General features: G+C 49.3%; 1 pseudogene; it reads right to left on the bottom strand.

Moving 5' to 3' along the window:
• Window positions 1–12529: 12529 nt before the first annotated feature.
• Window positions 12530–13035, bottom strand: LOC115851923 (ADP-ribosylation factor 1 pseudogene; annotated as a pseudogene).
• Window positions 13036–13529: the final 494 nt, after the last annotated feature.

The raw sequence follows: 13529 nt of genomic DNA, 5'->3' as shown, positions 1-13529 counted from the left end.
CGTGCGCAACTTGCTGGGTCTCCGGAGAGAATTCCACTCGATCAGCAAATTTCGTTTTATTGTTGGTTTTGTCTGCTGGCTTTTCCCCAGTTTCTCTTTAACCTTCTTCCCTTGAGTCAGCAATGCTTAGCCCAGCAACGCAGATGGGGCAAAGAGGAAGCGACGGGCCCGGGGCGCCCCCAGGTCCCTTTGCCGCGTCCCCCAGGCCAGCCTGGCGCTGCGGCGACCCGCGCTTCTGGCCCGTTTTTCCGCTCACACAACTGAACTCTGCCCCGCCGCCCGGGGCTGGTGCAAGGGCACTGGCCGGGGAGGGCAGGCGCCGGTCACCTGTGGTCTCGTGGGTGCCCCGCCTGCCGGCCTGCCTGCTCGGCAGCTCCCTTCTCTGAAGCTCTTTCCCAGTGCTCTGGACTCGGATGACTTCGGACCCTTCAACACAATGCTTTGTATTTAATGCACTTGTTCTCAGTGAAACTCTGAGTCCTATTATCCCACACTGTTACTGTCAGCAGCCGAACTGAGCACTAGTAATATAATCATAATGGGAGTAATTTTTCAAACCAGTAATTTTTCATCTGAGCTTTAAGATCTGAAGGGACATTTGAAAGGATCCCTCACAAAAATACTAGGTTGGCCAAAAAAGTTCGTTCGGGTTTTTCCTGTAACGGCTTACAAAACCCGAACGAACTTTTTGGCCAACCCAGTATTACCCTACACTCAGGGCTAAAAGTCTATCGGTAAATGTATTTAGTATAAGTATGCCCCATGCAATATTTGGGACATATTCATACTAAAAATGTATCTGTTGTTTATCTGGGGTATACTTATACTAAAAAATGATCCACTGGTTTTTGGGGTTTTTTTAATAATAAATTTATTTATTTATTTTTGGCTGCATTGGGTCTTCGTTGCGGTGTGAGGGCTTCTCACTGTGGTGGCCTCTCTTGCTGCAGAGCACAGGCTCTAGGCGCGCAGGCTTCAGTAGTTGTGGCTCATGGGCTCAGTAGTTGTAGCTCACGGCTCCAGAGCACAGGCTCAGTAGTTGTGGCGCACGGGCTTATGTGCTCCGCGGCATGTGGGATCTTCCCGGACCAGGGCTCGAACCCATGTCCCTTGCATTGGCAGGTGGACTCTTAACCACTGTACCACCAGGGAAGCCCTGATCCACTGTTTATCTGAAATTCACATTTAACTGGGTGCCCTGGTTTTTTATTTGCTATATTTGGTATATAATCCTAGCCCCATGGGCCCTGAACTGATGCTGTAGAAGGACCTCACCTACCAAGAAATCCCCACTCCAGGCACAACCATAAAACCCCTAGCTGTGGGGGACCTCCCCGCCACCAGGTGGCCTTTGTTTCTCCCCCATTTTACTGAGTGTGCTCACCCGGGATCGCTTCTTCCTCCTCCTCCAATGCTGCAGCCTCTTCCTAGGCTCACAAAACCCCAGCCCACCCGTGCCCAGGTGAGCAACTTGCCCCCCAGCAGGCAATCCAGGATGCTGCAAAGGCCAGGGGTAGGGGGCTCTGCTGAGTAAGCCAATCCCGCCAGCTGGGACTTATGCAGCTCGGGCTTCTTCCCAAGGCCCCCACTAGAGACAAGGGGGTCCCTCCCTCATAGCAACATTGGGATGGGGGTGCTAGAGAGCAGTGAAAAGGACTTGGAGTCTAGAGACTTTGATTCCGCCCCAGCTGAATACTGCTCCCAGCGTTCTCAGACAATTCCAGACATTTGGAGCCTCCATTGCCTCATCTGCAACAGGGCTAATAATACCTAGCTGACCCCACTGGGGTGAGAGTGAGAGGATGTAAAAGCCTCAAGAATGAATAATGGATGAAACGTGCAGATCTTCAACATTCCTGCTCCCTCACTCCCACCCTCCAATTCAGGCACTGCTTGGGCAGCATTTAAACTTTTATCTTTTTTTAAATTTATTTTTGGGTCTTCATTGCTGCGTGTGGCCTTCCTCTAGCTGCGTAGAGCAGGGGCTACTCTTTGTTGCGGTGCATCGGCTTCTTATTACGGTGGCTTCTCTTGTTGCAGAGCACAGGCTCTATCTGCACAGGCTTCAGTAGTTGTGGCACTTGGGCTCAGTAGTTGTGGCTCGTGGGCTCTAGAGCACAGGCTCAGTAGGTGTGGCACGGGGGGTTAGTTGTTCCGCAGCATGTGGGATCTTCCTGGACTAGGGCTTGAAGCTGTGTGCCCTGCATTGGCAGGCGGATTCTTAACCACTGTGCCACCAGGGAAGTCCCAGCATTTACATCTTTTTAAGAAATATCCCCCAGTGATTATTTGACAGAGCCCTAAATGACAATGATCAAGGTCCAAATGGGCCACAGAACTGAACCTTCTGGAAACAAGGCCCCCAGCACTTTTGTTTTTTTGGCTGTGTTTGGTCTTCGTTGCTGCGTGCAGGCTTTCTCTAGTTGGGATGAGCACGGGCTACTCTTTGTTGCGGTGCACGGGCTTCTCATTGCGGTGGCTTCTCTTGTTGTAGAGCACGGGCTCTAGGCACGCGGGGCTTTAGTAGTTGTGGCTCGTGTGCTCTAGAGCACAGGATCAGTAGTTGTGGCACACGGGCTTAGTTGCTCGGCGACATGTGGGATCTTCCCGGACCAGGGCTCGAACCCGTGTCCCCTGCATTGGCATGAGATTCTTTTTTTTTTTTTTGTAGTATGCCGGCCTCTCACTGTTGTGGCCTCTCACTGTTGTGGCCTCTCCCGTTGCGGAGCACAGCCTCCCGACGCGCAGGCTCAGAGGCCATGGCTCACGGGCGCAGCTGCTCCGCGGCAAGTGGGATCTTCCCGGACCGGGGCACGAACCCGCGTCCCCTGCATCGGCAGGCAGACTCTCAACCACTGCGCCACCAGGGAAGCCCCTGGCGTGCGATTCTTAACCACTGCGCCACCAGGGAAGCCCCCGGGTCCCCAGCTTTGCTTTCTGACCTATTGCTGACTCGGAGGACAGATGCCCAGCCTGTAGGGGAGCTCTTGGCATTGACGCATCCTGCAAACCTCCCCAAGGTGACAGCTGCCTTTTTGGCAGAGGACCGGGGAGTCCTTAGCCCAGCCTCTAGGATTCCATCCTCTCCTCCTTGGGCCCCAGCACGGCTCTCGGGGCACAGCTCTCTCATGGGGCACAGCCCCCTCCTGGGGCACAGCCATGAGGCCCCACCGTGCCAGCATGGACAGGAAGGGCAGAAACTGTGCAATATGCCAGGCTCTGGGGAGAACCTCATCCTGGCTCTGCAGAAACACAGCGGGAGTCGGGGTGCTCTGAGCTGCAAACCTGAAAGCTGAGACCTGTCTGTCTCCATTAACTCATTCAGCAGACACATTTTGGGCACTTCCTTCTCCCCCAGCACTGCGGATGGGGAGGCAAAGACAAACACAGGAGCTTAGAGCCTGGTCCCTCACGCTTTGTCTCTCCTGAACGTCTCTCCACAAAATCTCCACCACAGCTCTGGGCTGGCAGCTTTCCCTCCTAATGTGCCAGTTTCTCTGAGATACAAGGTCTTGTCCAAAGCCCTTCCCTGCACACCCCTAATTCCATCCAGCTGTCAGAGAGGAGAAAGACAGGGAAAGAATAAGCGGCTGCGCAGTGAGGCTGACTTACCAGTGGACTGACAAAGGCCCAAGAGACCTGGATTGACTTTTTACATGTAGCGTATGTCTATTGAGGGCTTTTATGTGCTGAGCCCTAGGGATACAGGCATAAACAGGAAAATGGGTCCCTGCCCTGATGGAGCTTATGGTCTGGCAGGAGAACAAATTAGGTAAGTCATAACAATCTAATAATAAATTAGTAATAATAACAATATAGGTCATAACAATGAGATAAATAATAACAGTGTAATGAGGGTTAGGCTGAGAGAGGTGAAATTGCTGTGGCATAAAGCAAGGGTCTCAGCCAAACCTAGGGGTCAGGAGTCTGGGTCAGAAAAGGGCTCCCCAAAGAAGAGGAGAGTGAGAGCTGAAGGCTGAGCAGGGGATCTCCAGGTAGAGAAGGAGACAGAGTAACAGTGTTTTTGAAATTCCCAGGGCAAGAGAGAGGCTCTGGAACCTTGGAAATGTTATGCTTGTATGATTCTATTTATATAAAATGTTCAGAATTGACAAATCCATGGAGAAAGAAGGTATATTCGTGGTTGAGTGTGAGGGGGTTATAAAGAGACTGCTAACGGATTTAGGTTTCTTTCCGGGGCGATAAAAATGTTGCAAAATTAGGGGGCTTCCCTGGTGGCGCAGTGGTTAAGAATCCACCTGCCAATGCAGGGGACACAGGTTCGAGCCCTGGTCCGGGAAGATCCCACATGCCGTGGAAACTAGGCCCGTGCACCACAACTACTGAGCCAGTGCTCTAGAGCCCGCGAGCCACAACTACTGAGCCCGTGTGCCACAACTACGGAAGCCTGCGCGCCTAGAGCCCGTGCTCTGCAACAAGAGAAGCCACCACGATGAGAAGCCTGCGCCCCACAACAAAGAGTAGCCCCTGCTCACTGCAACTAGAGAAAGCCCGCATGCAGCAGCGAAGACCCAATGCAGCCAAAAATTAAATAAATGAATAAATAAATAAATTTATTTTTTAAAAAGAGAGTAGGGGCAGTATCTTACAAACAACCCAGTAATTGCACTTTTGGGCATTTATCCCAAAGAAATTAAACTTATGTTCAAAAACCCGAACAGGAATGTTCATAGCAGCTTTATTCCTAACAGTCAAAAACTTGAGACAACCCAGATGTCCTTTGATGGGTGAATGGATGAACCAACCACTGTTCATCCACACTGTAGAACGCTACTCAACAATACAAAGGAACGAACTAGTGACACAGGCAGAGACTCGCATAGATCTCCAGGGCATTATGCTGAGTGACAAAAATTCAGTCCCAAGAGATCACCTGCTGTATGATTCCATTTATATAATATTCTCAATATGACAAAAATCATAGAAAAGGAGAACAGATTAGTGGTTGCCAGGTGTTGGGGATGGAAAAAGGGAAGAAAGTGGGTGTGGCTTTGAAAGGGCAGCAGGAGTGATCCTTGTGGTGATGGAAATGTTTTGTATCTTGACTGTATCATCCTCAGTATCCTGGTTGTGATACCGACTATGGTTTGTAAGATGTTACCATTGGGGGAAACTGGGTAAAGGTACAGAAATCCTTCTGTATCATCTCTTACAACTCCATGTGAATCTACAGTCATCTAAGAACGAAAAGTTTACTTTAAGACATACATTTTAAAAAGGTGACACACTGTATGATTCCATTTATATAGCACAGCTGAAATGACAAAATTATAAAATGAACAGATTGCCAGGTGCCAGGGTTTGGAGGGCGGGTGGAGGAAGGGCTGTAGCTTTTAAAGTTTAGCAGAAAGGATCCTTGTGATGGAGCTGTTCTGTATCTTGAGTGTGGTGATCCCACAAATCTACACATGGAATAAAACTGCTTAGAATTAATATACACACACATGCACAAATGAGTACATGTAAAACTGGTGAAATCTGAGCAAGACCAATGGATTGCATGAATGTCAATTTCCTTGTGATCTGGTACCATAAGATGTTATCATTGGGTATAAGGGGTCTCTCTGTATTATTTCCTACAGCTGTATGTGAATGTACAATTATCACAAAATAAAATATTTTTTAAATTACAATCAAATAAATTATATTTTAAAAGACAAACATGGACTTCCCTGGTGGCACAGCGGTTAAGAATCTGCTTGCCAATGCAGGGGACACGGGTTTGATCCCTGGTCCGGGAAGATCCTACATGCCACGGAACAACTAAGCCCGTCAGCCACAACTACTGAGCCTGCACTCTAGAGCACGTGAGCCACAACTACTGAGCCCACGTGCTGCAACTACTGAAGCCCGTGCGCCTAGAGCCCATGTTCCGCGACGAAGAGTAGCCCCCACTCACCGCAACTAGAGAAAGCCCGCGCGCAGCAACGAAGACCCAACGCAGCCAATAAATAAATAAATAAAAGATAAACACTAAAAACCCATCACTTCCTAATGATTTCACTCCATCTCACTACTACTCTGCTCTTAAGGATATTACATCTGTGGTATCTATGTGGTGGCTAAGTGATGTCTTGGTAGTTTGAAATGGGCCACAGTGGGAGTATTTATACCATGAGAATCAGCAAACACTACAGATCAGGGCTTTCCCCATCCCCTGTTGGAGCCTGTTGTAAGACATCTCCCAGCACACCGCTGGGCTGGCCGACTTATCAGAGTCTGAGGGGGTGGAGTAGTCTTTGTGGAGGACAGAAGCAGGAGCTGACTGGAGGCACAGACTAGTGAGACTTCTGGGCGCCGTTGTGGGTCCAGCTGAAGGTAGAGACCGGGACTTTACGGGGCCCCAGCCTGCCCAGCATTATGGAAAGTCGTTGGGTGCATTTGTTGAGGGTTGGATTTTTGCCAGTTGCTTTCAAGGGAAGGGCAAGGGAGAGAAGGATTTTAAGATATAGACAACTAGTGCTTGGAGCTGGAGTATGGAATCTGAGCTGGGAAGGGAGGCATGTGAAGGCAGTGGGGACTGGGGGATGGGGACAGTGTGGAGGCATCCTGGGCCGGCGGTCTCGAAGGACCTGATGAGCAGGGTGTTATGGGCGACCAAGCAGGTGAGCCGAAAGAGTGGGGCTGCAGTCAGGGGGCGCAATGACTGCAGGTGTTATCTCAGGGGGCAGGGTCCTGGGCACAACTAAAGCCCACAGCATGGGCTGCAACGGAAGAGAGGGCCCTGAGGATGAGACGCCAAGGATGTGAGAGGCTGGCTGGACAGGTCATTTCCATGGAGGCTGGTGTCTCCAGGGATTATGGCAGGACTTGGAGCAGAGAAAACATCAGAAGAGGGAAAAGTGAAAATGCAGAGGGAGGGAGGGAGAAAAGGACCCAAGAGAAAAAAGCCTGTTCTTCAGGGAGGCCAGAAAGGGAGACTCATGTGTAAAGCTGGAGGATGTTTGGGGGCATCATTTAATGATATTAAATGTCTCTATTTTAATCAAAAAGGCTAAAAGGCTTAATTGAGAATCTAAATTACCCCAGGGACCAAACTAAATTCCTGCCTTTGCACTTCTTAAATTGTCATAAAAGTCTGAAATTATCAGAGTGCATCCCAAATTACAGGACAAAGGGTAACCAAGAAAATAAAGAGTGGCCGGGACCACCCTCCTATTGCCCTGGGACCAGCCCTGCCGGGAGCTGACCACAGCTCCCAGACATAAGTGTCTACTCGCTGGGCTAGTCTGAGGGAAGAGGCTTCAAAGGGGGCATCAACCAGAAGGCGGGAGCTGGGGCCAGATCTCAACTAGACAAGTCTGACTTCTCCCAGGACCCAAACGGGGACCCAGGAAAAGCTCCGCTCAAGCTCCGGGAGTGAAAGCATGGTGGGAAGTTCTGTCGAGTTGCAGAAACCATATCTTTCTTACTCATGTTTATAGTGCCTGGTCCAGTGTCTTGCACATAGTATGTCAGCAGGTGCTCAGTCAGTGTTTATAGAATTAAGGAAATTTTATTTAAAAAGAGAGAGAGAGTTTCAATCGATGGATTGGGAATGTGATGTGTTTCCCAGCCAGCCAGATTTTAAATTTAAGATGGGAAAGGGAAGGAGATATTAGCATAACTAACTCTTCACTAGTGGACTTCCAGCTCTCCGTGAAAGGTTTTCTTGTCGGTGGAGAAAAGGTGTGAAGAGCCTTTCTTCTTTCTTCTTTCCTTTCCTTTCTTCTCAATTACCCCAAGGGGCACCGGTCAGTTCGGCAAGCCGTGCTTGTGTCACCTCTCAGTTAACCCCTCAGCTAGGTGTGCAGGGCACTGAACTGTGCACTTTCCAAGGACCCAAGCCCGTTTCAACTTCACCACAGCCCTTGGAGGCAGGGATGCTGTTATGTCCACTGTATCAACCAGGACCTTCAGGTTCAGAGAGGCCCCTGGATGATGCCACTGGCCAAGGGTGGGCCTGGGACACCAACCCACCTTCTGCCCTCAAAGCCTGAACCCATCACCCCACACCTGCCCCACACACACACACCTGCCCCCCCATGGACCCTGAAACTGAAGCAACAGCAAGAGGCCCTCTTCTCACTGACTCAGAGCTCGCTCCCTGTGACCCCTTTGGACAAACACCTGCCCCATCTTGTCCCAGAACTTGCACCAAATCACGTTCTTGTTCTACAGGTAGAGGCAGGAGATGGAAACATCCGGATTCCGCTGCCAAAAGAACTTCAACCTGGGGGCAAGGGAGGGGTGGAAGGAGGAGAGAAGTATAGGAAATGACTCAAAAAGAGCTGAACTTGGAAAAACGGCAGAAAAATCTCTCCGGTGCCACAGAGAAGTAGATTTTTTAACGAAGCTGTGCTAAAGGACTGAAAAATTGCTTATGAGCAGAGGGCAGCGGCCTAGGGAGCAGTTTGACCTGACAGGGCAGACAGAAGAACTGGCGGGTAGGCAGTGAGAGAGTGGCATGGACATATATACACTACCAAACGTAAAACAGATAGCTAGTGGGAAGCAGCCGCATAGCACAGGGAGATCAGCTCGGTGCTTTGTGACCACCTAGAGGGGTGGGATAGGGAGGGTGGGAGGGAGGGAGACGCAAGAGGGAAGAGATATGGGAACATATGTGTATGTATAACTGATTCACTTTGTTATAAAGCAGAAACTAACACACCACTGTAAAGCAATTATACTCCAATAAAGATGTTTAAAAAAAAGAATAACAGTCTTGGGGCTCCTGAATTCACCTGTGGGCCCCATTGTCTGGGGAGTCAGAGTAGAGTGACAACAGCCTGATGGCAGTTCGGGACTGGAGGGAGGGGAAGGGCGGAAGGTATTCATTCATTTGTACATGAGTCCAGAAGCCTCCCTCTCTTTCCTGGGAGGAAGTGCTATTTCTTTCCCATTTGGCTGGCCCTTTGGCACACAAAGCCGTCTCTGCACTTACTCACTCGTCTGGACTGGGGATCAGGTAACTTCATGAATTATTTTTGTCGATGTGGATGTTGTCGCCAAGGAGTGTTTGCTTTTTAACTGAGTTTGGGGATTTAGAAAGGAGTGAGTATGGGGTTCTATTTCATTTGGGTTTTACCTGTGGCCTTGCTCCTGGGCAGCCAGGGAGTCCTGTGGCCTGTGGTTTTCCCCGGCAGCTCCCCTTGGCCATCAGAGGGGCTGCAGGAGGCAGAGGAAGCCTGGCCTTGACATGGCGGCCACAGGAACCCACCCACAGGCAAGGGCCTCCCCTGCTGCACGGGCTCCCCTGCGGAGTCAGCCTCCTCCACACACCCCAGCCTCCATGCCTCTCTCTGCTTCTCCCCCAGCTTGCACAGGAGCACGGGATGGGGCCGTGTCCCCAGGTGCGCTCACAGAAAGGACCCGGCAGCTCCCGGCGCCCGCCTCGGCTGTGTGGAGAGACTGGAGGGCCAAGGAGCGGTGGCACAGAGGGAACCAAGGCCCCGTTCTCAGGTGCCTGTCCTTTCCCCCCGCTGCCTCCTTTTTGTCTCACCCAGTGCTCCTACGGTGGGGGACGCTATAGGAGTCCCCAGCAGCCCCGCCTGGCCCCGCAGCAGTTTGACTCTCCCGTTTGCAGGGGCTGCTCCACATTGAGGAGGGGAAGGCGGCCGCTGGCCCAGCTGAGGGTCAAGCGGGTGATTGAGGCTTGAGGCGCCCAGGCGCCCTACACTGACTTTTCTGGGAGCCAGGAGATCCCAGTACTGTCTGAGCCCTCATGGTTTACTTTCTCAAGTCTTTTCCTTATCACAATGACACATGCTCATTGTAGAAAATATGAAAAATGCAGAAAACTATAAAGATGTTGAAAAACGATTACTAAGCGTCCATTCCCTTGGAAGCAACCACTAGTAAAACGTCAGCGTGTCATCTTCCAATCTTCTCTGCTGTTTCTTCTCCTTCACGTGGTTGAGCTCATACTGTACTCCTAATTTTGTGCAGTGCTTGTTTCTCTTAACAGTAGGTGATAAGCCATTCTCGATGACATTAAACATTTCGTAATGTTATTTTAAAGGCCAGCTGTGACGGTTCATTTACTTCCATGTGTCCGCTTGACCGGCCATGGGTGCCCAGGTTAAACGTTATGTCTGTGTGTGTCTGTGAAGGTGTTTCTGGATGAGGTTAGCGTTCGAATCAGCGGACTCAGTAAAGGACATGAATAGAACAAAAAGTGGAAGAAAGAGGAATTTGACCCTGTTTTCTGCCTTACTACTTGAGCTGGAGCATCTCATTTCATCTTCTTCTGCCCTCAGACTGGGATTTACACCAGTGGCTCCCCTGGGTCTCAGGCCTTCGGACTCGGACTAAATTACACCACTAGCTTTCCTGGGTCTCCACCTTGCAGACTACAGACTGTGGGGCTTCTCAGCCTCCATCATCACATGAGCCAATTCTCCATCATATATCTTGATGACAGATAGATAGATAGATCAATCGATCCATCTCTTGTCTGGAGAACCCTGACTAATGCAAAAGCTGTCACTGAGCCACCTCATATATAAGAAAGGAGAAATACTTTCCACCTCTCCATGGATGGATTAGCAAAGAATTTGCAGCCACCTTTAATCCACCACAGCAGGTGTGTGAATGCTATGGTGCACCACTGTGTTCACCAGAGAAACAGAACCAATAGGAGATACAGATATAGATACAAATACAGTTATAGATCTCATTTACAATTACTATAAGGAATTGGCTCATACAATTATGGGGGTGAGAAGTCCAAGATCTGAAGTTAGCATGCTGGAGACCCAGTGGTGTAAGTTCCAGTCCTGGTCTGAGTCTGAAGGCAGAAGTCTGATGCCCCAGCTCAGAGATAGTCAGGCAGAGAGAAAGAATCCTTTACTACGCAACATTTTATTTTATTCCCACTTTCAACAGATTGGATGAGGTCCACCCCCACTGGGGAGGGCAATCTGCTTTACTCAGTCTACTTGGATTCAAACGTTAATCTCATGCAGAAACACCACACTCACAGACACACCCAGAATAATAGATAAATAAATATCTGGGCACCCCGCGAGTGAGTCAAGCTGACACGTAAAATGAAGCATCAGTCATCCAGCGCCTCCTTCCAGATGAAGGCATTTGTTTCCCTGCTGGCAGTGTTGGCTGCTCACAGCTGGGTGTCTCCGCAGAAACAGTCCTCTCCCAAAGTTCCACCCCCCTCAAAGCACAGCTCCCTCCCAAAGCACAGCTGGTCATGTGAGGGGTTCCAGAGCCCAGCCCCCTTACCTCTATTTGGGACAACTCTGAAGAGCCATCCCAGCTTTAGATCTCCTCATGGGATCAGCTGGTGACTCTGTTGTGATTACATCACAGTTCAACTCTCCTGCTGCCCAATCCTCTTCCCTCACTCCCTGACAGATGCTGCTCTCAAAGTCCTCCCTAATAACCAGACACAGATCTCTGCCTCAGAGTGTTTCCCACCAACCTGACCTAGTCAGAGAAAGAGGAGGCCGAGCTCTGACTGGGGCAAGTAGCCATGCAGGCAGACTCTGAAATAAAATCAGAGCCTTCTGCAGGCAGTGGGATTTGTGACGCTGCAATCTGAGGGAGAAGTCGAGGCCCGGGGTGGAGTGGGTAGAATGAGAGGATCAGGAAACAGGTGAAAACAGAGTAAACATTGACCTAACCAATCCGCTAATGTTAATCACTTAGGCTGTCTCCAATGTTCACTGTTCTAAATAAAAAGCATTGCAATACATGCCTTGATTCCTAAGTTCTTTTGTTCACAGTTCTGATCACTTTCTTAGCACAGATTTTGAACAATTATGAATGAAAGACTGTAAGTTTTTTGGAGGCTACCAGAACTTTCCAAGACCCCTATTCACACTGCATTTACACAGCATTCTCCTTCAGCCAAACTCCTAAGAGACCTGATTTAGGGAAGGTCATTGACTCAGCTGGAGAATTAATTATTCATCTGAACTGGTCTGTGCAAAAGGCTCCAGAGAGCCAACAAGAATAAATTGAAATGCTATTAGAACAGGTGAATTTAATAAAGTGTCTGCATGCAAAATTCAATAGCTTCCTCATCAACTACCAATAACCAATTAGAAAATACAATGAGGGTGGGTGGATGGGAGGGTGGAGAACATAGTCAAAAAACAATTAACAGTAACAAAAATACCCAGGATTGATTTTACCAACAAGTGTGGGAAACAGGAAAACTAGATCTTAAAAATGTACAAACTTTTCTAACACACATGAAATAATTAATTAGACAGAAAGGCATGGCATATTCCTAGGAAAAATGAATGTACTGTAGGGTTAAACTGTAAAAAAAGTGAATGTACTGTAGGGTTAAACTATAGATTAAACACAGTTCAGTCAAAAGTCCAAAGGGGTTTGTCATTTTCTTGTTAAACATGCCACAGTTGTACTAAAGTTTACTCAGAAGAAATACATATGCAAGAGTAGCTAAGAAAAAACTTGAAGAGGAATGAAAAGGAATTTTGCTCCAAAATAATCAAACGCTATGCAGCCATGAAAAAGAATGGAATATTTCCAAGAGATGTCATAGGCCCTGTTTGTTAGCAAACATGAGGAGAATGGCGTCCCTGAGCTCGTCTTCTGCCAGCATCCTCATGAGCTCCTCTTGGGCCTCATTCACACGCTCTCTGTCGTTGCTGTCAACCACGAAGATGAGGGCTTGTGTGTTCTGGAAGTAGTGGCGCCACAGAGGCCGGATCTTGTCCTGGCCACCCACACAGTGAAGCTGATGTTCTTGTATTCCACAGTCTCCACGTTGAAGCCTGTAGTGGGAATGGTGGTCACGATTTCACCCAGCTTCAGTTTGTACAGGATGGTGGTCTTTCCCGCAGCATCTAGGCCCACCATGAGAATGCTCGTTTCTTTTATGCTAAAAAGGCCCTTGAAGAGGTTTGCAAAGATATGCCCCACGCCGTAGACCCGTGGGAGCAACTCTGGCCAGAGAAACCCTGGTCGGCCGCAGCGCAGCTGCTGCTGCGAGGCAGGTGCTGGTTTCGCTCTGCGAGAAGTTTTAAAATGTTTCACTGCCATCCAAAGACCACGTGAGGATGAAAATGCCCTTCCTTTTCTTACGTAATGTGAAAAAGAGAAACCTTTCTTTACCCTAAAAACACTTGGTGTACCTGGCAAAAAGCGGGTTCAAATAAAAGTTCCATAAAAGGCCCCAGAGATAGAGCCCTGGGCCAGGTCGGAGCCCTGCCCTGGTCCTAGCTCAGCGGCCAAGGGATCCTAGGAGTATCATCCTGTTTCCATCAGCTGTGAGACAGGGTGGGAACAATTGCCCCTCAATGATCTAAGCCAGGATTGTTATGAAGATCACCTGAGATGACAGGAAAGCCCTGCCCAGCCAGTCTTCATAAGAAAGGAGCAATGTCCAAACCCAGAGGCCCCCAAGGAGGCACCACGATCACAATGCTGCAAAACTGGATTGAAAACCTGTCACAGCCAGACCACCTTCCCTCAGGTAAGCTTCATCCACTTCTCAAATGACCGGGCTGTCGCCACCCTGCCTGGGAAAGGTCAGG

The sequence above is a fragment of the Globicephala melas genome, chromosome 9, assembly GCF_963455315.2.
Source record: "Globicephala melas chromosome 9, mGloMel1.2, whole genome shotgun sequence".
Taxonomy (NCBI): Eukaryota; Metazoa; Chordata; class Mammalia; order Artiodactyla; family Delphinidae; genus Globicephala; species Globicephala melas.
This window is presented reverse-complemented; position numbering and strand designations above follow the sequence as displayed.